The sequence below is a fragment of the Chelonoidis abingdonii genome, chromosome 1 (genome assembly GCF_003597395.2).
Source record: "Chelonoidis abingdonii isolate Lonesome George chromosome 1, CheloAbing_2.0, whole genome shotgun sequence".
NCBI classification, from domain to species: domain Eukaryota; kingdom Metazoa; phylum Chordata; order Testudines; family Testudinidae; genus Chelonoidis; species Chelonoidis abingdonii.
Window position 1 is genome coordinate 134518684 of NC_133769.1, and position 27260 is coordinate 134545943.

The 27260-nt window shown below is 42.4% G+C and overlaps 1 protein-coding gene and 1 pseudogene across 2 annotated transcripts in view; both read right to left on the bottom strand.

Annotated features, from left to right (window-relative positions):
- WNT7B (Wnt family member 7B) overlaps nt 1-27260 on the bottom strand; it is a 145523-nt gene that overhangs the window by 81231 nt on the left and 37032 nt on the right. The gene's annotated exons all lie outside the window — the stretch shown is intronic.
- LOC116815010 (U1 spliceosomal RNA) lies at nt 12583-12722 on the bottom strand (annotated as a pseudogene).

A 27260-nucleotide genomic window follows, 5' to 3' on the forward strand; every position in this document is an offset into this window, starting at 1 on the left:
CTGGTGATGCAGATGTAAACAGTGTCAGTCTTTTCTCTTTGCAGATTTCACACACAGACCCTCTTCTGCATTGACTCTCAGAGATGGGGAGAAGCCTCAGCCAAGGAACACCCACTCATCCGCCCAGCACAGCAACCCTCTTGTAGCACAAATATTCTCCTCTGATGCTTACGGCTAGTAAAAAAGGCCTTTTTGACCATCTGATAGAATATAATTTGCAATCAAATTCTACAAGATGGATAAAAATAATCCTGTACAAGCATATGCTCAGTTTCTATGGTAATGCTGACAAGAAGATTGTCTCTTGCTCTAAATAGCTGGGCAGGGAAGTTTAGGAAATAGAAGGCTTGTCCATACTCCCCTGTGCAATGTAGGGTGACCAGATGTGCCGATTTTATAGGGGCAGTCTCGATTTTGGGGTCTTTTTCTTATATAGGCTCCTATTACCCCTTACCCCGTCCCAATTTTTCACATTTGCTGTCTGGTCACCCTACAACAACATAAATGTTCTATCATTATACCTAATGAGCCAGATTTTGCCACCCTTACTGAAACTGAGGAGTACTTTACTCCACGAACAGCCCAATTTACTTTAGTTACGACGATTTGTGAAATAAACGGCTACTCATCCTAAGTAAGGGTATCAGAATCTGGCCCTACATAAACAAATAATAAATGTCAAAAATGTACATACCTAAGGAGCTGGGGCCCTGTGCCCCAGCAGATAACATCCAACAGATTGGAGACACACTCCGTAATATTTTTTACAATTCCAACAATTATTTATCCAACTGACTAATAATAAAATGGATTTTTGTTGTTATTGCTACATAGTTTTTTTTATGAGCAAGTATGTAACCAAACTATAATTTAAATAGAACAATTTTGTAGGTATCTGTGTGTTCACTAATCACTAATATGTCCCTTTGTTTTCAGGATCTGCTCAGTAACTTTGAAACTGCTGTTTGTAGACCTGCAACATCATAACCTACTGTAAGTAGAACTGCACACTGCTTTTATGCCCCATGTCTGCAGTATCTGCATCCCATAAAATTGGAATCATTTGATAATTATGCAAAACTAAGTCCTCATCCTGCAATAATTTAAGAATCTGCTTAACTTGGCTTGCATGACTAATCCAGTTGAGGTCAATGAGACTGCTCATGTACACAAGGGTGCTCATGTGATTACGGGTACCAACCGGCTTTAATTGTTACTCAGTGCACCCACAAGCACTCCCCAAAACTTCAGATTTGTTACCTGAACTCAGACACTGAGCATTGTTTTGACATTGCTGCCAGCTGAAAGAGCATTCAGGGTAATAAATGGAGCAGTGCAAAACATTCTATGCAAAATTCAAAACAGTGAATGTTGGGTTTTTTTGAATTCATGGATTTTCTGCAAACAAGTTGGGTTTAGTACACAGTGCCAGTAAAATTATTTTAAGATTAAAGTGATGTAAGTCCAATGGTAAAAGTGACATAGTATTTCTTCTAGTTCCTGATTGGCTGAGCTTACCCCAGGTGCTCAGGAGGTTTAGCAGAAGTCATTTGGGCTTCTTTTTTCAGAGAGAATTTTGTATGTGCCTTCTGGCTCAAGCATAACAATTTTGCATCTCTGTTATTCTTCCTGAGCTGGCTATGTCTGAGCTGGTGTATGTCTGAAATCTGAGTTTTTTGCAAATCACTGTGAGCTGGTGAAAAGCTTAAGTAGTTCTATGCTGCTTCTTGATGCGATAATCCTTTTGAGATTCTCAAACTAAAGTTATATGCATTTTTTTTGCTATTGTGAATCTGGATTCCAGCAGTTTTATTTGTGTTTTTGCAATGGGGATGCTATTTTACTGTGTGCTGCTAAATGTCGTTTGTCTCTCTTAAGGCTGGCATTTGTATGTCCTTTTTATTTTATTCCCTTTGTAGTGCTAGTATTAGGGTGAGTATTATTTAAAGGGGAATAGTGGATATTATTTCAGTTTGGAATTCACAGCTCAGCCAGGCAAAATGGTGGCTTGCACTACTGAAAGTGGCTGTGTGGAATATGTGAGCTGCTCACCCCAGTGTGTACACAGATGATGTGACAAGTCTGGCATCTGACCATAAGTGTACAGGTCAGATTCAGTAATGCTGAAAAGAGTCTGGATGAGAACTAGAATGTGTTAACAGTAAGGTTAGAACTGGAACTATTCCAGATATTCATCTAGGGATGCTCTCATCTTTTTATTAAATTCCTTTTAATTCAACATATATTTGGTGTCCTTTCCCACTCCCACCTCCAAGATATTTATCCATAGCTCATTGCTTTTATGGGTTCACCTTAAAGAAAAGTCCCATAGAATTTAATAGAAAATTATAACCTTTCTGTCTGGATTATTTTTAACCATTCTATAAAATAAAAACTCTATAGAAAGGATGTAATTTCCTATTAAATTGTGTCAGACTGTAGTGAATGTCTGTAGAATCCTGTAGGTTTCATTCCTATTAAACTCTGTTGTATTTGTCCAATGACAGAATATCTCATATATTTCTCAATGAATGTGATAAAGGTTCCCAGGAGGTTTCACAATATACTAAAAAGGGTTGGACTGGGAGTCAGGAGACCTGAATTCTATTCTCAGCTCTGACACTGATCTGCTCTGTGATCTTGGGCAAGTCACTTTGCTCTTGGCAAGGTGTTGAGCACTCCAGCCCTAATACAGTGGAGCATGTGCTTAACTTTAAGTATTTGAGTAATATCAATGAAATCAGTGGGGCTTAAAATTAAACACATGCTTAAGTGCTTGGCTGGACCAGTGCCAGAGCACCTTTCAGGACTGAGATCTATGTGTCTGTCTTTCCCAGTGTAAACTCTTCAAAGTGGGTCCGTCTTTATGGTTGGTGCTAAACAAATAACAGCATTCATCCCTTTAGACCAGTGATTCTCAACCCGTGGCCTAATGAGTACACAGCTGCCACCCATGTGACATCCTTAGGGCCATACAAGTAGTATATATAGTGTGTGGATGTGGTCTATGTAACACACAGAGAGCTGTGTATGCAGCCCACAGTGATAGGTAGGTTGAGAACCACTGCTTTATACAGAAACACTTTTTTTTTTTTTAAATTGAATCAGCCTGGGGAAAAAAACAATGGACTCAGTTAAAATATTATAAAATCACAAAAGCTGGAGACTGTTTAAACTAGACTTCTCCTCAAAAGAAAGAGCTATGTAAAAATATGACCAGATAGTCAGATCTTTGAAGGGAAGGTACCTTGTGTTCCCATTTTTCACCAAACTACAGGGCATCACTGACAACAAGAGACTGTAAAGGATAGGAAGGATATAATGCTAGCCATTGTGAGCAGTACAAATCACCGCGCATGAAGAGAATAGCAGTGGAAGTTGTTATTAAATATTTGCACACAGTTTTTCAAAACCAAATAAACACAAAATTCACAGCGAAATGCCAGAGAGGAGGCCATTTTAGGGAATCTTTTTCATGGGCTGGATCCTCTGGTACAGCAGAGGGTGGGATAGGGCAAAGTGGCTGTATGACACCTTTGCAGCGCCCTGTTCCTTAGAGAGAGATTGGGATCTGGCCCCAGATCGTCTGGGATTGTCTCAAATTTAATGGTGCAATGGAAGAAATTCAATCCACAAGTTATCTCAGAGATATAGCCCTAAATACACGGTCTGATCATATTAGGGCAATGGCCTGATTTACTGCAGCTGAACATAGAGAGAGGCCTGTTTAGAATCCTTGTGACTGCAGCCAGTAAATGTATTTCATCGCCCTGGCTGCAAAAACAAATACCAGTCAGAGAAATGTGACTGACAAGAATGGAATAACTGGCTCTTATTTCCCACCCGTCCAACCTGTGCTCAGATGTAGGAGCCGCAGCAGGGAGTCACTGATTCAGGGCTGCTTCGTGGCAGCATAAGTTATAGCTGCCTCTTTGCAGCTCTAACTTATTCCTGGGACCTTACGCCAGAGGAGGATTGGGTGCAGTGTAACTCTGATCTATCATACCCCCTATCCTCCTATCCCATTCATGCCACTCTCCAGAGCACACTCAACCTGGTCCTTCTTCCCCTTGCACATGGGGTAGAAGGTACAGCTTCCACAAGAGGCAGCAGATCCACTTCTACTAGATTTCTATGAGTGGAGAGTTAACCTAAACAGAGGGAATTATTTGCTGTACTGACTCTCTCTGGCAGCTTTAAGGAGCAGACAATCCAGCCCAATTAAGAGAGATGTAGCCAATTACTGCCTGTATTTAATTAACCACTGCACTATTGGTTGAAAGATGCACCAAGTGGGTTAAGCTGATTTTTAAAATTCATTAGTATGACTTTTACAATAAAAATAAGTATATTTACTGTAACTCATGGCCTCAACACTGCTATATCTTATCGACAGGCATAAGGAAATAGGGAAAAAGAAAGGGTTGAATCTGAAAATAGATGAGAGGAAAGAACAGGGGGATGAAGAGGAGGAGGGCAGAAGAAGAGTTACCATTTGTTCTTTGTATTTTGATGACCCTTTTTCACAGCAGTGTTAACACTATCGATAGCTGAATAAAATGGGCCCCTTCTGAAGTATTTCCACTCTGTGGGGGAGGGTCCTTTGCCACACCCCACGTATCTTGAAGTTTAATGTTCCACTACAAGTAACAGGGATTTGTGCCAGTTATGCAATAATTATGGAGCTATTTGCTGCTACTGTGGGGCTGCAGCATCTGATCTGATATGTTGGGCTGAGAGGGAGGGAGGCACGGTGAGCTGGGAGGGAGAGGGAGGAGAGAGAGAACAACAAAGTGCGGGGAAATGTGGCTTGCATAGCCTATGCCTGAAATCCACACGAAAGCTTCTGATGTCTGCTACAGGTTATTACTTGCCAGGGAGCGAAGAGATCATTAATTAATATTTAAAATACAAAACTCTTTTGTGTAACAATTCTATTTGAAGAACTTTTTATCTATTAAACGCCCTAGTTTCTAACAGTAAACAGAGTCTGATGAGGTATTGAGTCACTAGAATTACTTAAGAGAGAAATGTTTGCCATTGAGCCACAGCAGAATCAGTTTGTAGGTGTTTTGATCTCATAGTATTTCAAATCAATCAAGCCAGTGACTGAGGAGGCTGTTCTGACAAGGGATATGTATGTGAACTGGTTTAAAGAAATTAACGATCTTTTATCTCCAGTGTCACTGAACCTTCTTTTATCTCTCAAAATAAAGTAAAAAAGAACCTTTTCTAAGGTCTTGACATGTTGGGATGAGAAACTTTATCTCAGTTTTGGGCTCTGACCTTGACCAACAGTGTGAGAAATCTGAGAGCTCTTACTTGTCTATCCCAGTTTTGTAGACTTAAGAGATTCAGACAGTTTGGATTAAACATCCAAACTATTGGGCACTTTTTTGGATTCTCTCCCTCGCCAGTTTTAACACTTCGAAGATAGGAGTCAGGCTGTCATCATTCCTGGATATCCTATTCAACACATTGTGCACCCTGTTCCCAATGCCATTTAAATAAATACAGATTTAAACCAATGTTTACATTTTTCTAATCAATTGTCAAAGCATTTTATTGTTGCTAAAGATTAAACCGATTAAACTGTCTAGATACTAATGTCTTACATTATTCCGTAGGAGTGAAGTGCTCTGTTAAAGTCAAGTTTTGCCAGCCCAAACATGAAAGGCTTAAGATTCATTCTGTAGGTTTAAAAGTTTAGCCTATGGCATCTAGGCTTGAAATGACTGTAATGGCAGGACACAAACAGTACTTGGAAAGTGTCACATTGAAATATGGCACTACCTAAGAACTGAAGTTAAATGTAAGTTTGAACCCTGGGTTTTGATTTTTTTGAACCCTTAATCGCTAGAATGGGTCAAATTTTCTTCTAAATTGCTCATCTAGGTCAAATAACCATTGAACAGCCTAGGAGGCACTACCCATGCAATAAGATTAGGAGGTCATGGGTTCAGTCCCTAACATGGCCCATTCACCCCATCACAAATCTACTGAGTTGACAGACAAATCTTTGTGATGAGCTGGCCACCCATTCAGAGGGTCAAGAGAACTCCCACCTTTTGGGGAAATTTGACCGTGAGACTGAAGCTGTCTGTGTGCAGAGGGCCACCCCATGAGCACCCATAAACTGCAAAATCACCATTCAAAATATATCCTCCCCCAGTCTCCTTCTGCAGTAGCTAATGTCTTCCAAGTTGACTCACACCACTCAAGAAGCTTTTATTCTTACTTCTCAGACATCCTGAAGAAAAATATTTGAAGAATGTTTTAATGATCTGTGTTATAAAGGAAAAAATAAATGCAGTGGGTGTACATTGTGTTTATTTGTTGAGTAATTAACTTTAGCAAATAAAAGTGAATGTTCTGAATGCTTTTACTGAAAGCTATTATAAAATAATACCTTAATGCCATGTCTTAAAGTATACTTTAGACTCTTTTAAACTGGCCTCTTGTGTTTTTCATGCTTCAAAACTTCCCCCACCCTAGGAAAAAAAATTCCACAGCATTCTTTCTGCATTACATAAGTGCTAAGGTAAGAAAACCACCTTGTTTTGTTTCATTGTTGGGTGTTTGGAAAACTACAGCCTCATGTAGGATCTGATAACTAATCCATATGGTGCATTACACTGACAATACAGTCGAAACATCACAAACCAATTCCCAAAGTCCAGACAGGAATCAGTGTCTTTGTTGTAGAACAGAACAATACAAGCCCACCCTAACCCCAAATCAGGTTTTCTGGAGCTATGGAATGTTTTTATGGCATACTTCATGCTAGAATTTAGATGATGATGGATGATTTTATATGTAGTAGTTTTTGAAGATGTTGCTGATTGGCTGAGAGAGAAAACAGAAGCCCCTGGTCCTGGCACTTTTTATAAGAGTAGTGCTGTTGCAAAATCAGGTAATTATATTTGTCTACCCAAATCTCCCTTCGGTTTTAACTGTATAATGTATTCTTCATTTCCTATCTAAGCTGTTGTGTATTATTGCTGTGCTCTGCTAAACAGCTGACATTTGTCACTGCAGGATTGGATGCTTTTACCTGGGAACTGGTATGAGCCCTGGATACAGTTTTGGATAGGACTTTATGGTCACTTTGGAATACTTACAGTATGTAAAGTTTAGTGCAGTCTTTGCCATTAAGTACAAGTCTTTGCAGAATCATGGCCTCTGTTTGTAAAGTGCTTCAGAATGAAAAACTTCATAACTCACCATCAGACAATTCCTCTGGTGGAAGGGAACTTGCCAGTGACATAAAACTGTGGAGCTGCCACTTGAGCCAGCTGCTCTACACCCCGGTATAGGGGAGTGTTGGGATTAGGGAAGGGGGGTGGCAGAGCTGTGCTAGGCCAATCCTCTACTGGTGGCTATGGCAACACACACCAAGGCCAACACTGAATCAGGGCTCCATAACCAGCACTCTCAATGTCCCTTGGAGCCAAACACAGGAGAGAATCAACCCAAAAGATATGGAATGAATTCCCACCCTCTGCATCCCAGAAAACCTCAGACAAACTGTGCTCCATTACAGATATTAAAGTGATGTCCTACCGAGCCTAAAAGGTCTAAGCATGCCACCATGCAAGCTTATCATTTTTGCTTATGAGCTGACACCAAAATCAAGTCTTATTGTAGTCTGTGTAAGAAAAAATATTCCTAAGCTCTGAAAACTAAACTCAATTTAAGTGTTGGTTTCCAACAGTCTCGCCCCATGCCAAAGAGGTGCACGTTCCACAAATACCTTTTAAGCTATTGCCTGATGAGGCTTCCCAGTTAAGTAAGATATGGAATGAATTATCCTTGGTCACTTCTGAGAGAGAGAGAGAGAGAGAGAGAGAGAACCCGTTTCCCCGCCATCCCCATTCTCAGCCTGTTTCTTGATCAGTGATTCCTGGTCATATTTCTTTATGGTCTTAGTGTTGTTCAATAAGAGTGCAGGTTCCACCAGGGTTATTTGCACTACATAGCTTTTATTTTTCTGTTGGCCACCTGCAGTATTAAGCTAGTATTTTCAAATCATTTCTTCTCGCAAGCTGTTGTGGCCTGATTTAAACATTCAGATTTTTAATGATGATTGTGTCTACCCACACTAAGTACTCTGCTCCCTGATTGGTCAAAAGAGCCACCAGATCACCATTTAAGCCTGTAGCAAGAGCAACATTGTGGCTGTTCAGTGTGTTCTGTGTCAGACAGGCTTCCTGTCCAACCCTTGGTTCAGTCCTTGCCTGCTCTGCTCCAGCTCCAGTCCTGTCTGCTTCTGAACTCCTGATTCCTGGCTCTGACCACTGGTTCATCTCCTGATCATGACTCTAGCTTTAACCTTTGGTTGAGTCCTGATCCCTGGCTCTAATCCTCAGCTTGTCTCCTGACCACACCCCCAGTTCTGTCTGCTGATTCTGCTCTGAAAATTAGGCCAGACTCATCCTTTGACCACTAGCTAGCTCTGCGTGCACCACAGTGTGTGACATCAACTGCTTTAGGCAAAACCAAACAAATGAGCAGATACCACACACTTAGATGAAGTTCTCTGGATCCAGTGCTGTCAGCTCAACCAATCTCCGCATTCCCTTAAATACTTCCTACTTCTAAACAGGGCTGTAAAATTTATTTGATCTTAGACATTGCATGGCAGGGAGATGCATGTACTCCATCACATTTACACTTTTGTTATCTTTCTGAATGTCATATTACTAGATTATTATCTTCCAGAATTGACAGGTCAGATCATCCAACAAACTAAACATTTTTAGCGAACACCCAGCAGAATTTCCCTTGGAATTTTTTTTTTAACAATCATGGAAAAGGAGACAGTGTGCTCCATCAGGAACATATACTTTAAACAGCCAGCCAGCAGGAAACACCATAAAGAAGTGAAAGAGGAGTGGCCAGGCAGTCAGGACATTGCCAAATAGCAAGGGCAGCAAGATACCTACATTATATAATTGTTATCATGGAGGCAATGTGCTCTGGTGGAGAGGGTGCTGAACTGGGAATCTGAACAGCTGGGTTCTGTTCCTGACTGTACCACTGACTTGGTGTGTGACATTAGGCAAGTCACTTCTTGTGTTCTTTGGGCCTATGTTTCCCTCCCAGTCTCTGTTTCATCTGTCTAGACTCTCTTCAGAATAGCAACTATCTCTCTCAATGTATTCATAGGTTGTCTGTCACAACAAAGCCTCAGTCTCAGCTGGGACTTCTAGACAAGAGGCTAATACTAAGCTGTCAGCTGATGTATATCATCAACAGGTTAGCAGCATAAAAGTAAGGCAGTACTCAAGAATGAGGTGAATATCTCTACTTGTATCTTAAATTGCATTAATTATGCTTGTCAAAATTCTGGCATGTTTTTTAGAAAAAAGATCTTGAGTCTATCTGCCGCTTTCGTTTTGTTAACTGTCCTTGTGCTTTCACCTAGCTGAGCACAACGATCACATCCTAAACTCTCTCCTTATTAATATGGCAAGTCTGACAACAAACTACTTTCTGCGTCATGTCACGATTTAAAGTCACAGACTTCATTAAGGTATTTCTGATGGACCAGCCTGGGTACCTGAAGTTTAAAGGGCTCCATCAAGTGGCCAGATCTGGAGGACTATATTCAGATTAAAGTCAATGGTAGGATAACTTTTAGCCCACATCCCAGTACAAGAATATGTTTGACCCGGACTTTGTTCTGGCTCCACCATTAAAGATGGCAGACTTACAGGAAATAAGATCTTAGAGGGTCTTAGTCAACAAGTTGCCTATAAAAATAATGGAAATTTAACGTGGTTTAATGAATTATTAGAGTTAACTCCAATTAGCGATAACTCTTCTCCCACCCCCTGCCATCATAATCTCAGGTTGAAATAAGCAAACATTATAAACTGATGGAATGACCCAGCAGGAGAAAAAAAATGCCCCTAGCAAGATCTTGGTCTTCAGACATTAGCATTTGTAACAAGAAAGTAAAAGAAGTTAATGGAATCAGAAAGCAACTGAAACTTCCCCAGGTGAGGTTCAACCCAGCTCTGTGGCTCCTGGATGTGGGTTCCTAATGCATTCTCTTCACTCCCTCCACCAGCCAGTCTTACTACCTTTCCTCTGAGTAGCTTTGCTAGAGCCCTTTATTCAGCAGGGATTAGATGTTGCCCAGTGGCCTGCAACACCCACCATCTTTGAGTGTTTGTAAAGGAATGGGAGCACTGAAGACTGACATCCTCTGTCTACCAGAAAAGTACTGCACTGGTAATGACTGTATAAGTTTTCACTACATTGCCAACCCTAACGGGCCTCAGCCACAACCTTGAGGTATGATCTCTATTCAGTCTCTGGGGCCGTGCTGAAATGGCCAACAAAGGTGGGAATTTAATACAGTTGTGTGGGTGGCTTTGTGATGTAGATACCTGTTCAGTGGGAACTGAACTTAGCTGGATGACCTTAAGGGGAAAGGTTCTTTATTCTACCATTCCTGGCCCACCTATGCTCATCACTCTTACTGTGAGTATATTCTGAAATATTCTCTGTCTGCTATCACTCTTTTCATTTTCCCCTTGTCTAATTCAGGCAAACTGTCTTGATTTTAAAAGCGAGAAATTGCTGTGTTGTTTTTTTTTTCTCCCCTCCCCCCACAAAAGAACCATTTAAACTCTCTCTTTTTTTACACCCATAGGTCTCCATTCCCTTCAATAAAGGACAGGATTTGGCCTCCTCTTTCTTGATGGCATAACTGACTGTAGAAATTACAACATGCTCAAATGTCTTTATCTCAAATAATTCTTCTTATACAAAGACTTATGGTGTCAAGGGCTAGATCTAACTGAGAGTTTATAAGCAAGATGCGGTCTTCCCTAAATTGCAGTGTGAAATCATCAATCAGTGGTTTTCCATCAGCTATGTGGAAAAACTCTAATTTGCCCTGTGAAAACTTCTATTTCCTCCATGAAACACAATGTAGTTTTTTTTCATTCTGCAAAGGCATCCAAATATGTCTCTTCATTTATTGAATTGTAAATGCAAAGGAGTCCAATGTAACAGGCCAAATCTATGTATCTATTCATGTGAGTAAGGCTAGCAGGATTAAGCGTCAAAAGGCAAATGAGATAAAATAAATCAACGTGTGAAGTCATTAGAGTAATACCAGGAAAGTTTGGCCAATGACTCCAAATCAGAGACCCTTAATTATGAGGCTTTCATAGGAATAAATTAATTTGTTAAATTGAACAGTTCATATATTTAATATTGCAAACAGAAAATGATGTTAAAGCAACGTTAACAGGTCTGAGTGAAATGCACCCCCTGTGTAAAGGGCCTACCCCAGGTCTATGTAACACTGAAGCTTCCCTTTAACTCTGTGAAGGGAAGACCCTTGTATTATACTCTACATTATATTACTCTTTCTTGCTTTCAAAGATTTATTTTTACTATTAATTTTTTTCATATCTGTTTTAATGCTTGTGTAGCATTCAGAGAACCTTGATAGGAGAGGGGTATTTAAGAAGTTTGGTATTATGTTCACTATTTTCTACATCACCATAGTGTGTTTATCTGGAAAAGAACAGAAATAAATCTCTACAACAATATAACCATCCAGCGCAGAGGATAAGAAGTGGTTCTTTGTGAAGGGGAATATATTGCAGTGAAGTAGAAAACAGTAAACACTGACTCCCACATCGCTAGAGTTTCCAAAATAACACACACAGTCTTAGAATTTTTCACCATAAAATGCAAACCTCCTAACATGTGCCATATAGAAACCAAACAAAGCAACATAATGATAAAAAAATTCAGCAGCATTTACCCCCCATCTTCCCTTCCCCCCCCAAAAAAATTTTCCCATGAAGCTACATTATGTGCAAAGCTGAGTGGCTTATGGAAAGAGTACCAGATTAAATAGAGCAATGTTATTCTTTGATTGTAAGATACAGCAATGGGTGCACTTTCTTTTTTGAAGGGGCTACAAGAACAATTCCACCACATGATGAATCTGGAGGAACTGGCACTTAATTTTATTGCTTCTTCCAAGGAATTGCTACTAATCCATAGTCTGCTATGTCACCCCCACTGTAACCTTTCCCTTATGTACACTCCTGTTACCTCGTTCTCTCTCCTTCACTACTTCTTCTATAACCCATGAGAAATGTGTTGATTTACAACTCTCCAGCAACTTGTTGTTTCTAAAATCTTTTTGGCAAGTATATAAAACGTTGTTACAAGGAGGAGGGAGAAAAACTGTTCTTCTTAACCTCTGAGGACAGGGCAGGAAGCAATGGGCTTAAATTGCAGCAAGAGCAGTTTAGGTTAAACATTAGGAAAAACTTTCGAACTGTCAGAGCAGTTAAGCACTGGAATAAATTGCCTAGGGAGGTTGTGGAATCTCCATCATTGGGGATTTTTAAGAGCAAGTTGGACAAACACCTGTCAGGGATAGTCTAGATAATACTTAGTCCTCCCTTGAGTGCAAGGGACTGGACTAGATGACCGCTCAAGATCTTCCAGTTCTATGATTCTATGATTTGCAGTAAATATAAGTATCTGTACAACCCATATGGCTCAGACAGTAACTTTCTGCTCCTCCATGATTTTTTTTTTCAGAGGAGAGCGCGAACGCAGTCCCCGACTACCACAAATTATGCAGTCGTGTTTCCCGCATTTGGGGAAATCGCAGTGGATGAACCTCATCCTGGGAAAACCACCTTTGTGAGCATGGTATCTCCCCTGCCAGTGCTCATCTCCTGCCCAGCCACACTCTCTACCTCTCCAGTTTTGATTTTCTTTATCTGGCCCCTCTCAATGGTTTTAGGATCAGGACCTGTATCTGTACAGTATTTTGCATATTGTCACTATTGGACTGACAACCAGATTTCACAGTTTCCATTAAAAGATGGGTCTGAGCCACGGATTTCGGATCTGGATTCAGGCATGAATCCAAACTATCCTAATGTCCAGGGCACTTTGAGCTACTGTTCAAGTTTTGAATATCACTGGTTCTTAATGCTGCTTTTTGTGCACTAATCTTCATTGGTTAGGCGGAGGGTGGCTTGTCATAAAATGTATGGTCTAAGAAGAGAAGAGAAGGGCCTTTTTCTATAGCCAAACGCCTCTATATCTGCTTCACACCGCATTCTGCATTTGAATAACAGGCTGTAGTTTAATCTCAGAGATGCACTGGCTTTTATGGCTTAGCTTTTGACTTTTATGCAGTTTGCAAAAGTGGAAGTGTTTATTTTCTTTCAGAGGAAACACCATCCCTGCACCTCCAGTCAATCTGACAGGTCTCACATAGTGAAGGATCTGGAAAAATGTTTTAGTGGGGGAAGTATAATCTCATAAAACAGATAGGGCCTGATCCAAAGTCTATTGAAGTCCATGAGAATCTTTAGGGCTTTGGGTCATATCCATAGGAAGTAACTGTGCTCACTGTAGCATGTGACAGTAGCACTCCAGGATAGTATCATGTCACTTATTTATGTGCCTAAGGAATCAGTGGTGATACTAGCTCTTGCTGCTGGTACATAATGGTCAGGGATGGTGCTCCTGTCCCATTCAGGCGTCTGCCTGCATATACACTCTTACAGCCTTCCCTTTCCTCTCGCTATTTGTTTAGTTCATGGGACAGGGATGAAGCGAACTCCTCTGGTGCTAGAGGTTGACACTGCAAGAGGTTACTTTGTATTGGCAAGTAGAAAGTGCAGACCCAACTCATAGAAAACTGTTAAAAAAATTAACAGCACCTACAAATCAGAACTGTTGGAGAAAGGGTGTTCCCCCTCCTCTCATTAGCCTCCCTCCCATAAGCACAGCTAATTGTCGGTGGAGAGTGAGAGGCCATGTCATCTGTAGGCACAGCCAGAGTGGGTATTGGGATATATACTTCTTGTGAGCAAAGCCAGCTGGGATGGAGAGGGAAGGCATGTCCCTTCTGTAAGCAGAAGCAGTGGAAGTGGGTGTTATAAGAACATAAGAATGGCCATACTAGGTCAGACCAATGGTCCATCTAGTCCAGTATCCTGACTTCCAACAGTGGTCAATGCCAGGTGTCCCAGAGGGAATGAATAGAACAGGTAACCATCAAGTGATCCATCCCCTGTCGCTCATGCCCATTCCTGGCAAACAGATGATAAGGACACCATCCCTGCCCATCCTGGCTAATAGCCACTGAGTTATGCCATTTACCTAAATGTGCATCATGGATATAGATGCACATATGTGTGTGAGATATCCTCAAGGCTTCCACTGAAGCTGATTACTTCTACAAGGCTTCTGTTAGTTGCATGGATGGCCAGTTGAGACAGACTGTGAAAGGAGGAGTCAAAGGTCTATTTTTCCAAAGAGCTCAGGGAAAGATTTCTAAGTCTATCCGCAGCTGTGGGCAGATTTTCTAAAAAGCTCCAATCTTATTCAGGAACCTAAATAAGGGCCACATCCCCCCTTCTGACAGCTTTGACCAGATTTTTTAAAGAGTTCAGAACCCAAAGTGCTAAGCTCTTGAAAATCTGACCCTAATTGTCTAAGGTTCTAAGAAAGTGCAGAGTTCTAACATAACTGCACTAGTGAGGATGCGGTCAGAAAAATGTAACAAAAACCAATCTGTAGCAGCAATAACAAACTCTGGGAAGTGCAATTATAATATATTACAAGTGGTTGATGATGACACTCAATTTTCTGCTTCTTGACACATAAACCACCCTAGCTGTAGGCTCGATTCTACAAGGTGCTGAACAGTATGGCCCTAATCCAATAAAGCACTTAAGCAAATTTTTAATTTTAAGCACCTGAACAGTCATGTTGACTGCAGCTGTAGTTACCATGTACCTACCATTAATCCGTGTCTGCTGGGATAACTTCTAAGAATCCAGCCCTACAAGCAGCTCTTCTAGAAACACCAAAACACATACAAACATATTTCCCTAAAATGTGGAATTTCCCAGGTCAAGAGGTAATACTCAGTCCTGGACCAATAATAGGTTTAAGGTCTAATATCTCACAAACCATCATGGCCAGAAATGGGTGCTTTATAATGTTGCATTACTGGGAATTCCCTGCTTTCTCTTTCAAAGAGATACAGCATTTATTGCCAGACCTGGTAAACTGTGAGATATTGCACTTTAAAACTGTGACACGATAAATTACAGGTAGGCTGCTTTAGATCATTTTAGAAGTTCTTATTTTAGTTACATATTTTCACTCCCTTTGTGCCCTGTATAGTTGGGGCTGGTTTACATTTTTAAAAATGCAATCATGTTTGAGCATGATGGTAGACAAATGAGTTAGGTAACGTAGTCCAGAACAAATCACATTCAGCATTATGTAGCTGGGACCAACTTTAGCTGGCATGATGCTGAACTAAATATTCCTGGTTTGCAGTGATCGCTAAGTCATCAACATTGCAGCAGCTAATTCAATTGGGCTCACACACAAGATCAGCCTATGAACTCATGGTACTAAAAACACCTGGTTTTACAGGGAGAAGGAGTGTGACCAATAGTAACAATCAAACTTTTAAAAACTCACTCAAGCATTTCTGGAATATTCGTTCTATAAACTGTGCCAGGGCCCCCCAGAGGATTCAGGGGGCCTGGGGCAAAGTGGGGGAGCTGCGGCGCTTGTACTCACCCTGCAACGCTCTGGGTCTTCGGTGGCATTTCAACAGTGGGGGGCCCTTCAGTCGCTCCGCATCTTTGGCAGCACTGAAGGGCCACCCACTGCCGAAATGCCGCCGAAGACCTAGACTGCCCAGGGCCTGGGGCAAATTGCCCCACTTGCATCCCCCGGGTGGCCCTGAACCGTACCCCATGTGCAGAGGACATTATTATATGGTAATTACATTGGCACCAGTCTGTATAAGTCTCTGGTGGTTTTGCCACTTATGAACAGGACCTCATGTATAATATCGTTGTGTGGACACATCATTGCAAATTAGTTGTAAATTGCTGCATAATTGTGCTCCAGAATCTAAATGTTTATTTTTTTAAAAAGTAAGTCTCGAGCCTTTCAAAATATCAGTACACCATAACTGTTTTGGTGATACTTACCTGAGCCTGCAAACAGCCTGAAATAACAGTTTTGGGTAAAATGTGGGTGTTCATCCTGAAATCTGATGAAATGGTCAGTGTTGTTAACTATTTTGCTGCTGATAATTTGAGCAGAAATATCCAGGCAATGTGCTCTTTTCTCATTGCTGGATGAAGGGGAAGATAATGGGGCAGAATGGAGAGAGGCCAATAGCTGCTATAGTTGTTGAGGTGGGGAAAAAAGGAATTCAAACCCTGCTCCCTCAGATGTAAAGCCGTCTCTGCTTCCGGTGCAGAAGGGTGAAGGAAAGAAGAGATGCAGCCCATTCCCAGTATCAAAAGTTCCACCTGCCTCTCCTAGATATCCAAAACACCGCCCACACCTTCCTGAATGTCAAAAGTCACAATTAATACCTTACCCACCTGTCCCCAGAAATCTTCTGCAATGTTTTCACTATAGCACATTGAAAACTTGGAGCAGCATAATGTGAATTTTATATCAAAATAAACACACGGAATAATCTATTAATTGGACCAGACAGGGCAGGGACAATGAGAGGGATAGGGGTCCCTGTCACCAGGGCCGGCCCTCAACATTTTGACACCTGAGGCGGGGAGCTCAAATGACACCCCCATACTCCCTTGCTTGGGCCAAAACTTTAAAAGGTCTCAATTCGGCCTTCTTCCTGCTCTTCTCCTCTCATGGTACTGCTCTGCTGCCTACCCCAATAAAGGAGAACTAACAACTTAAAATGCCTTGCTCAAAAATTTTAAGTAACACTTAACTTTCAAAACGCCTGAACAACAAATGTAACTTTTCTTGTCTGCATAGTAAACACTGGCATTTTTATCTGGCTGAATAATCAAAGTGGTGCTTCCCGTGCTTCTTGGTTGCAAAGATTTGAACTGCTTCCCAAAGGTCCACAATCTTGGCCAGCTCATGCTCTATTGAGATGATTGCAAGGCTGACCAGCCTCTCCTGTGTCATTGTGGAGCATAGATGTCATGCCACAACACTCAGTCACACAGAAATTTGAAGTTATGCATGTTTCTGGTGATTCCATTTCCCTCTGCCACTGTTCGCCCACGAACAGTTCCTGTCATAGCATTATCCTCCATAATGGCAACTATGGCATCATCTGTCTTCCCAATTTGGTGTTTGATAGGCTTATCACCTCCACTCAACTTTTCCATCGTGCGGCACTCAGTGGTTTCAGTGTCAGAAAAAATGTTCCAAGATGTTGCTTCAAAATTTGCCATCAATGAGTTGATGCAGAGAAAAATACATAGATGCTTTGAATTACGTTAAAAAATTCAGTAGCCTCAATAGAAACTGATGCTGGATCACTGACCACTAAGTTCAATGAATGAGAACTGCATGGGACAAAAATGCTCGAGGGTTTAACTCTCAGATCTATGTCTGCACTCCTCTGTTCTTTCCTCTCATGTTGGCACCATTATCGTAGCCCTGACCTCTCATGTCAGCTATCGCAATTCCCACATCTTCCAGCTTTTTAAGAAGCACATTTGTCATACCAGCTTCTATAGTATCATCAATGTCAATAAATTCTAGAAAATGCTTCTGACAGTCACCATTGCAGGGATATTTTCACTAGGTTCTGTATTGTTACAAAATGCACCATTAAAGTCATTTGTTCCATATGGCTGATGTCAGGTGTGCAGTCCAGAATAACAGAGTAATATGTCTTGCTTACTTCAGATCTGCCACAATCTATCTGTTCGACTTTGTGGCCAGTAACTGTTATAATCCCATATTGAATTGTTTTCCAACGGTAGCAAATGTGTGTTACATTTCTTGGGGTGGTGACTCTTCTTAGATGCTCCTGGAGTAACAGCATTAAACTCAGCCATCAGCTCCACAGTTTTAAGGAAGTTTTCACTGTTTTTGGCCACATACAGGTGATCTGATAGTCCACACCAGTGCTAGTTTTTGAGGTGGCAAGCATTCCTCACAATGGAAATGAAAGCCGTTTCAGAACATGTTGCCAGTAAAAGAAACTTTTGATATAATCTCTCGTTTTTTTCTTGATTGCTGATCATTTCGATGGTGGCCTTAACCTTAAGTTTTCAATCTCAAGCTCTTCCAGCCCCCCCCCCCCTAATGTTAAATGCTCTCTACTGGTGATTTTCTGCCTTCTCGTGGCATCCCAGATTTCTAGACAGATTTTTCCAGTCCTTGTGTCCTTGGTAAGAACCCAATGTGGATGGAACAATTAGACTGGAAGAGTTTGCATCAAAACACGTATGCAGCATTCTGGGTTTTTGTAGTACATGAGCCATGCCTCTCCACTTTGTCACCAGTGGGGATTTCATAGATGTTGGATGGAAACTTCTATTCTGATGTCTTTGCGGAATACATCAAGTTTTTCAAGTTGCTTGTGCCCATCCGGTAAGCAAGAAGTCCTCAGGCTACTGCTCAGGGTGGGTCCATAGTTCCTGGATCATCTAGACTCAAGGAACTAAACTCAGCAGCAGCTGTTTCTTGTGCCTCCACCACACTCTTCTCTGATCTACTCTTTTCTTCAGGAACGTGCCTGGTTACATTCCGTTAGAAATAGAGATATGGATGCGGCCAGTGGTTGCCAGGTCACCTTGCATCTGACTGAACTGGAAGATCGGGCATCTCCTCACTACACTCTCATCCTCACTGGGGCCAGAAGAAAGCCTGCCCCTTTGCTTGCCTTTCTTTTTCTGAAGCCTGCCCCAGGTGTTTTCTTTCTCTTCACCTTCATGACTGCTGCTCTGTGCCAGCTATATGGCTTCAAACACCTCCACCCCTCAGAGCCCATGAGGATAGGGAAACTCATTTGCAGCTCCTTTTGCTCAAGCAAGCCCTTGAGGCTAGACTCTCTGCACCCATTCAGACTTTTGTTCCAAGTTCTAAAATGTCAGCCTTGGCCCTAGTAGCCTTAGTTGGTTCCAGTCAACTGCAGGGTTCCAAGAAGCCAAAGCCCCTGTCAGTGCTGGATCTGGCTCCTGCATTTCACTCAGTCAAATCCTTATTCCCTCTCACCTTTTCTCCTGCCTGCCTGTTACATCTCTCATGCCCTCCTTCCTCCAGCACAGCACTCCACCATCTCTGTGCATCTAGAGCAGAGAGAATACATATGCACCAGCAGCAGACACAATTTACTACACTCTGTGTCCTAGTGGCCCTCCCCCTCAATCAGGCACCTGAGGCGGCCGCTTCAGTTCGCCTCCTGGTAAGGTCAGCCCTGCCTGTCATATATATCTAGGGCCCCAGCCACACAATTTAACTCCACCTGGGATCTTGTTTATTGGTAACATGCCAGTCCCAAACCTATTCCAGTAAAATCTTCATACCACACAGCCATTTATTTCCTCCCTTCCTAATAGTAGAGATGGCCCTGAGCCACAAAACTCAGAGGTGATTCAAACTTTCCCAAAGTAATAGGACTGTTTGGATTCAGTGTTTTGGTTCAGACCCTTCGATGCAAAGGTAGGTCTTGAGCTTTGGAGGGTCCATATACAGGATATATGTTGGTATATGTGTCGGGGAGACAGACAGCAAGTGTGAAAAATTGGGACAAGGTGGGTGGGTAATAGAAGCCTATCTAAGAAAAAGCCCCAAATATTGGGACTGTCCCTATAAAATCGGGACATCTGGTCACCCTAACAGAGAGAGAGACAATAGATAAAAAAAACCATAATGACTGTGTATGTGGAACTAATAAGGAGAGAGATATATACTAATAACATTCCAATATTTAGGTTTTTTCCCTTGTATTCTTCAGGGTATTGGGTAAATGCTGGTTTTTCTGCTAGTTGATGAGGGATTTGTCTGCTAACTGTCATGCAATTTGAACATTCCCTTGCCTCTCAGTAGTTAAATTTTGTCCTTTGCAATTTTCAGATTTCTGACAGAGCTGCTGGTGACAGTTGTAATAATACTCTGTAAAATGTTGTGGTGGTGATTCTTTGAATGCCTTTGTGGTTTGCTGTCCAGAGTTATAATAACCTCTACTCTCTTTGTATGCCCAGATATGTGTTCTCAACTTGGAAGCACTGTAGTTAGCATTTACTCTTCTGCTTGGATGAGAGCACGTGTGTGAAAAGCATGTGTTGCTGGGCACGTGACTGTGTCTATCTAGGTGTCTATAATGTGCCACAGTATCTGAAATCTGTTTGCCTGCTTGCTGTGCGTACATCACATCGCATCTCAGTGAAAGTGAAAAGTTGCAGATTTAGTCAAACAGGAGAGAGCCCTCTGACAGGGATGGGAAGGTGGTTTCTGACCCTCATTTGACTAAGCTGGGAAATACTTTACATGCAGTAGATACTTCATGTGTTATTTCTCTATCAGTTTTCATTCATTAGGAAGAGAAAGATTGGACACTGTACTCTATGGACCAGATCCTCATCTTGTGTAAACTGGCATAGCTCCAATTAGATCAGCTGAGAATCTTGGCTGTCTATATTTTAAGCAGTTTGATGCAAACTCCTTAGAAGTACAAGATACAGTAGCCAAAGTTTCTAAACATTTGTCTGTGCATATATATAAGCATATTTGTTCTCAATGGGAGATACTTTTGTAAATTGGTCCCATAATGTGTATATTGTAAACACATATAACTGCATACAAATTCTGCATTTCAGGCAGTGTTGTATGATACTTTTGCAACAAAATCTGAAACCAGGCAAAAAAGTTGAGGTACAAAATTCACTTAGTCACATGTGAAATTTTCCTGAATCTTTCTTCAGTCTCTGAATTCCCTAAATAAGTGTATTTATGAAGAAAATGAGAGTGCACGGTACTGGACTTGGGTTTGTACCATGCCTGTCATACTCAAGGTGTATCTCAAAGTACTTTACAAAGCAAACAGTTAGATACAGATTGTGCATTAATACTGTAAGAAAACACAGTGCTATGTGCTGAACAAAAGCTCAGATAAATGTTTAGCAACTGGAACCTAGTTAACCAAGAAGGCAAGTTAGTCAAAACATCAGTGATTTTTAAAAGCACAGGGAATAAAGTACAATAGGATGTCTAGCTTCCACCAATAGAGTTATAGAGATGGCAGAAGGAAGCTCAGTTTAACTTTGAGGAGAAAATCCCCGATAGTGCAGCTGATAATGCTATGCTATATTGCAATGTTAGTCTTGTATATGAACTCAAGTCTTAGTGGAGGGCAAAAGCGAGAGATCCCTCAGTGAGCAGACCAGTGTCAAGATGAGCCTTTTGTTAGCAGGGCGGGCTCCAGGCACCAGCATTCCAAGCAGGTACTTGGGGCACCAATCTGCAAGAGGCGGCAGTCCATGCGTTTTTGGCCCCAAGCAGCATGCTGAATTACCATCGCGGACGCCAGGGGCAGTCCGTGTGCCATTAGGGCGGCATGTGCATTTCCACGGCAGCGACAATTTGGTGGCAGCTTCTATGTTCAGCTGTCCAAGGCAGCACAGCTGCCACCGAATTGCTGCCGCTGCCGAAATGCACATGCGGCCCTAATGGCACATGGACTGCCTCACCCCCGCGGCAGCAATTCCACACACTGTTTGGGGCGGTGAAAACAGTAGAGCCAGCCCTGTTTGTTAGGAACAGAAACTATGTACAGAAGTGAAATAACAAACTTTGTTCCTCTGTATATCTGTAGCCTGCAACTGCTCTGTCCTTGGGTTCTCTGTTTCTGCCCCCAGCAAGAAGTGTGCCATAGGAAATCAAAGACTGCATAGCATGTACAGGATAACTGGCATCTCTACAGTTCCTGGAGGACCTACTCTATAGCACATCTTCCCTTTTTTTAGATTCTTCTCAAATTTTCCTTACTGAACTAAAACACTAACAAACAGTAAATATATTAACTGACTGAAAGGTCCTTAAAGTTGCCATACCTAACGTCTCAATCAGTCTCTTAGGGCATTTCAGCAATCTTTCCAATCAGCTGTACTGGAAAGGACTTTCTTAGGCAAGTCCTTGTTTGTAACAGACTGTTTAGTCTTATAATCAAAAACAGGGGCAGTTTGTAAATTTTCAATTTTTATGTCTGTTGTCACTTCACTTATCTTGGTCAAGTTATCAGGTATCCTAAGTAGATGCTTACGAGTTCTTTTGTAAGATTTTGCCTTCATCTGTGATTGCTGGCTATGAGTGAAGTGACTCTTCTTTGATCATGGTAGCCTTGACTGGCCAGTGCCCATCTTGCCAAATTCTCACTGAGTGTTTGTTTTCTATCTGTGGAAAGGTCTTGCTCTTTTATTGTAATATTTCATCTGACTGTACTTTCCCAGTCTTTTTCCTCATTGTGACAGGGTGCTAAGCAGAAAGCTGCTTAGCCAAGCCTCTGTCACTCCAGTTCCAATTAAGGGAGGTGAATTGGAGCTGAGTAGATCACCTGACCCTGATTGGGGAAGCTGGAACAGCTGCTGCCTCATCTGGCTGGGGCTGGATAAAAGCCCCCGGAGAAGGAGGCCGGGAGGAGCTGGGAAGAGGGGAAGCTGCACTAAGGGAGAAGTAGCTTGTCCTCTCTCTCCTGCTGGTAGACAAGCAGAAAGGGATTGTGTGTATTGTGGTAAAATGGTGGTGGGAACACTACTTGTAAAATAAAGCACCCGGTGAGCACTGCAACAAATGACTCTGAGTGACTCTCTCAGCCCAGCGGGGGCAGGAGCCAGGTGGGCCCAGCGGGGACACCGCTTCACTCACAATCACATATTCCTCAGTCATCCTTTGGTTTTGTCCCATATCTAGTAATTGAGTATTTATATGTCCATTGTAGAAGATTTTAGCGGGTGACTTTCCACATTACAGTGATGTAACTCTGTAGTTGAGCAGTGCTAAATATACATCTTCTCTTATATCAATTGCTTTTCTGAGCAAGTTCTCCACATGCAGCTAATCCATTATCTTGAAGAAATCTGGGACTAGATGTCTCACAATGAAAGTTGTACATCTTAACAAAGTCCAAGAATTCCCTAGCCTAGAACTGTGGTCTGTTGTTAGCTTTTACTGTTCTCAGAATTCCATTATGTGCAAATACAGATTTAACGTGCTCAACAACTGTTGCTGCTGTGATCTCTTCAAATGTGACTACTTCTGGGAAACTGGTAAAGTTGTCCTTTCTATCCAGGTGGTCATGTCTTCCCAAGGTGAACAAGTCTATTCCGACTGTATCCTGCTGAATTGTAAGTTGTTTGTGTGGTACCAATGGTGGATCTTCGAGTGAGTTTGTATGTTCCTACTTATGGGTACTGTGCCACTTGTGGTGTCTTATAGTAGAACCCTATTTTAGTAGGTTCAGCTAGAGCATTCTTGCACCCCAGCCTCTCCCCTCAGCATATTGATGCATTGAAGATGAGACTATATAGGGGTGGAGCCCTTTCTCCATCTCAGCTCCTTCCAAGCACATGCCAGAACAGATGTGAACCCCTCTGGTTTCTTCGAAGCTGGAGTTTTGTGTGCTTCTAGCTAGTGAATCAGTGTAGCAAGGTGGTTACCCTGCTCCTGCCCTGAAGGACTTAAAACAGCCCTAGGGGAAGGTTGTGGCTGGGAGTTGCTAAGCTGGGCTGATTGGGATATGGCTGCAGCTGGGCCACGTCCCAATCAGGCCACAGCTGGCCTGTATAAAAAGGTTATGAGCCAGGAGCCCAAAGACTCTCCTTCTGCCTGTAGAGGGAGAAGGGCCTGGCTGCAGGGAGCTAGAGGTGGGGTATCTGAGTGGAGCAGGGCTGGGGAAAGGCAGAGAAGCTGGAAAGCCCCAGGCTCCAGCCTAGTAGAAGGCAACAGGTACTGGGGGTTGCAGAGGGCAGCCCAGGGGTAGGCCAAGGCAGCAGGTCCAAACTCAACCTTGCCAGTGATGAGTAGGCTGATACTGCAGTCTGCCCCAGGGTGTGGGGGGCTAGACAATGACTGGCAGTAGCCATATACTGAGGTGAGGTGGGGATAGAGGGTGGGGGTTACCCTGGGAGGGGGAGACCCAAAGAGAAAGGAGTTACTGCCAGGGGGCAGCACCCCAGGTACAAGGGTATCAGGGTCCAGGGAGGGACACAGAGGCCAGAGGACAGGTGGATCACTGGCCTGCAGAGGGCGCTCTGGACCTGGAACGAGCTAATTCCCAGAAGTCACCAGCAGAAGGTGCTGCAGGGGTGAGTCTGCATATCTACAATCAGTGTTAGTTTAGATAGTTACTCAGTGAGCAGTTTTGTTATTTCCCTGGTTCCAGGGTATGGTGGAACCGAACAAACCAGAACATCTGGGTTTAAGAGCTTCTTGCCAGCTGTCTTCCCAGGATCAGACAACCACATGCAGTTCCTGAAGTGTCTGGAAGAAGGCCACTCACTGTCTGGGTGTTCAATCTGTTGGACCTCCACCCCTCAGAGCCCATGAGGATAGGGAAACTCATTTGCAGCTCCTTTTGCTCAAGCAAGCCCTTGAGGCTAGACTCTCTGCACCCATTCAGACTTTTGTTCCAAGTTCTAAAATGTCAGCCTTGGCCCTAGTAGCCTTAGTTGGTTCCAGTCAACTGCAGGGTTCCAAGAAGCCAAAGCCCCTGTCAGTGCTGGATCTGGCTCCTGCATTTCACTCAGTCAAATCCACAAGGCCATATATATGTCTGACCCAAGGGTCTCGTAATCAGATCCCACCACCCCATTTCAGAAGAAAGGTCAAGGACCAGTTCAGCCATCATTGGTGCCACACACATGCCTCAGAGTGATCTAATCCTGACATCACTCCTGCCATTGCAGGACTAAGGTCAGTTCTAACTGCTTCTTCCAGATCCTGGAAGATGGATGCAAGCAGTGCCTCTGAACAAGGGCCACAAGCACCTTCAGATTTGGATGCAGCTGTGCGAAGGAAAAAGAAACATAGGAACAAGATGGCCAATATTGGCAGGGCCAGTACCGCACATCAGAACTCTGGGATTTGTACGATTTGGATAGGACCTCTACTGCTCTTAAGCCGAGGCCTGTTCTTTCAGTTTCAGTAATGGAGGAGATTCATTCACATGTATCTTCAGATCCAATGATATTCAAACCTTTGGACATGCTATTGTTTCCTGAAACAACCTCTATTTTGGTTCTGCAGAGTTTTGTCATTATGGCAGCCCAAGCCCAGCTTTTGGCTCTGGGACATCTCTTGGATCCAAGTGTGAAGCATACAGCACATAAAAGAAAGTAGGAGCCTTCAGTTCCAGGGTCTCCTTCATTGTCTCCTGTTGGGAAGAAGAGCCCAGATCCCATTTCTGGATCTTTCCCAGAACACTTCTTGCTGCCTCCTGCTAGGACTCCGTCTGGGTCTCCACAAATAGTGGGATCTCCATTCTCACCTTCAGATTTGTTGCTATCTCCTATGTCCTCTTTCCTCAGATCCAGATCCTTTTCAGGAGAGGAGGATAGAGAAAGAAAGCAAAGACATGAAGCAATGTTCGATCCACCCCCTTCTGGTACGTTCCCAAATCCAGTTTGTTAGTGAGACTGGCAGTCCTGGGAACCAGGGCAGTTTTGGGGCCATGTCAGGACTCTTCAGTTAAACTGCATATGGATGGAGAGGTATGTCATCTGCAAAGAATACGAGAGCCCAAAGGTACTTGGAGCCGATCCCTTTGGATTCAGTGACACTACAGACAATGGCACCAGATATTCTGTTTCTTGTAGTGTAAACAAGACCGTCTCCAACTTCTTAGAGTATTAACACTCTCTTTTTATTCAGGCAACAAGCATATAACTTGGCAATAGCACCTCAGACTGCAACTTTCCACAGTTGCCAATAATGCACCACACTACCCTAGAACAGCTACACATTTCCTTGTTTAACTGTCTGCCTTTCCTCTTAGTGGCTGGTTTATTATACACATTATAACATTTCCCCCTTTTAAATATTTACTACACAGCTTAACAAAATCAACAATAATGCATTTCAAATTGAAAATAATAAATAAATAAATAAAATAAAATAAATAGGAACTCAGTCACTGATACACTGTATAGCCTTTTAAAATAGGTAGGTGGACACTTCTCCCATATAGAATGTCTCAATTCAACCTCTGCAACAGGTACTACTGACACCAATGTTGCATTTTTTGGATCAACTTTTGGTTCAAAATTGTTATTTTGTGATGTGGTAACTTGAACATTCTGTCCAAGAGTCTGTCTGAATACTGTCCCTCCAGACTTCCAGAAACTGATAATGAACCTAATTAGGCATTATCAGGTGACAATTCCATTGCTGCTGTACTAATGTCTCCAGAGTTAACCACAATCCTTTTTCCTTAGCTTATTCACAAGTCAGAGCACAACCTTACTATCCTCCAGAATTACTGTGTAGGAGACTGGTCCTGTAATATCTTGAATGGTTGCTGGCATCCAATTGAAACCAGACCAATTTTTTTGGTATTAAAAGATTCTTCGACAATATGACTACATTCTTTAGCATGTTTGTCATGTTGATGCTTTTGCTCCTGTTTCCCCCCCCTTGTATTTTTTCCATTAAATATGGATGCAAACAAACTTGTGCTTAGTTTTCTTCCTATTAACATATCTGCTGGGGACAGAACTGTGCTTGATTGTGGTGTTATCTGACAATTAAACAGGTAACAAGACACTTTCATATTTGTAGTACCTCCAGGTATTCTTTTAATACTCTCTTTAAATGACTGAATTGCCCATTCAGCTAACCCATTTGATGATTGACTCATAGACTTTAAGGCCAGAAGGGATCATCATGATCATCTGCTCTGACCTCCTGCACATTGCAGGCCACAGAACCTCACCCACACACTCCTGTAATAGACCCATAACCTCTGGTGGAGTTACTGAAGTCCTCAAATCATGATTTAAAGATGTCAAGTTACAGAGACTCCACCATTTATACTAATTTAAACCTGCAAATGACCCATGCCCCATGCTGCAGAGGATGGAGAAACCCCCCCAGAGTCTCTTCCTAATCTGACCGGGGGAAAATTCCTTCCTGACCCCAAATAAGGTGATCAATTAAACCCTGAGCATGTGGGCAAGACCCACCTGGGAATGAATTCACTGTAGTAAGTCAGAGCGGTCCCCATCTAGTGTCAACATCACCAGCCATTGGAGATATTTGCTGCTAGCAGTCACAGATCACCTACATGCCATTGTAGCCAGTCTTGTCAAAACATTCCCTCCATGAACTTATCAAGCTCAGTCTTGAAGTCAGTTAGGTTTTTTGCCCCCCACTTCACCCTTGGAAGGTTGTTCCAGAACTTCACTCCTCTGATGGTTAGTAACCTTCACCTAATTTCAAGCCTA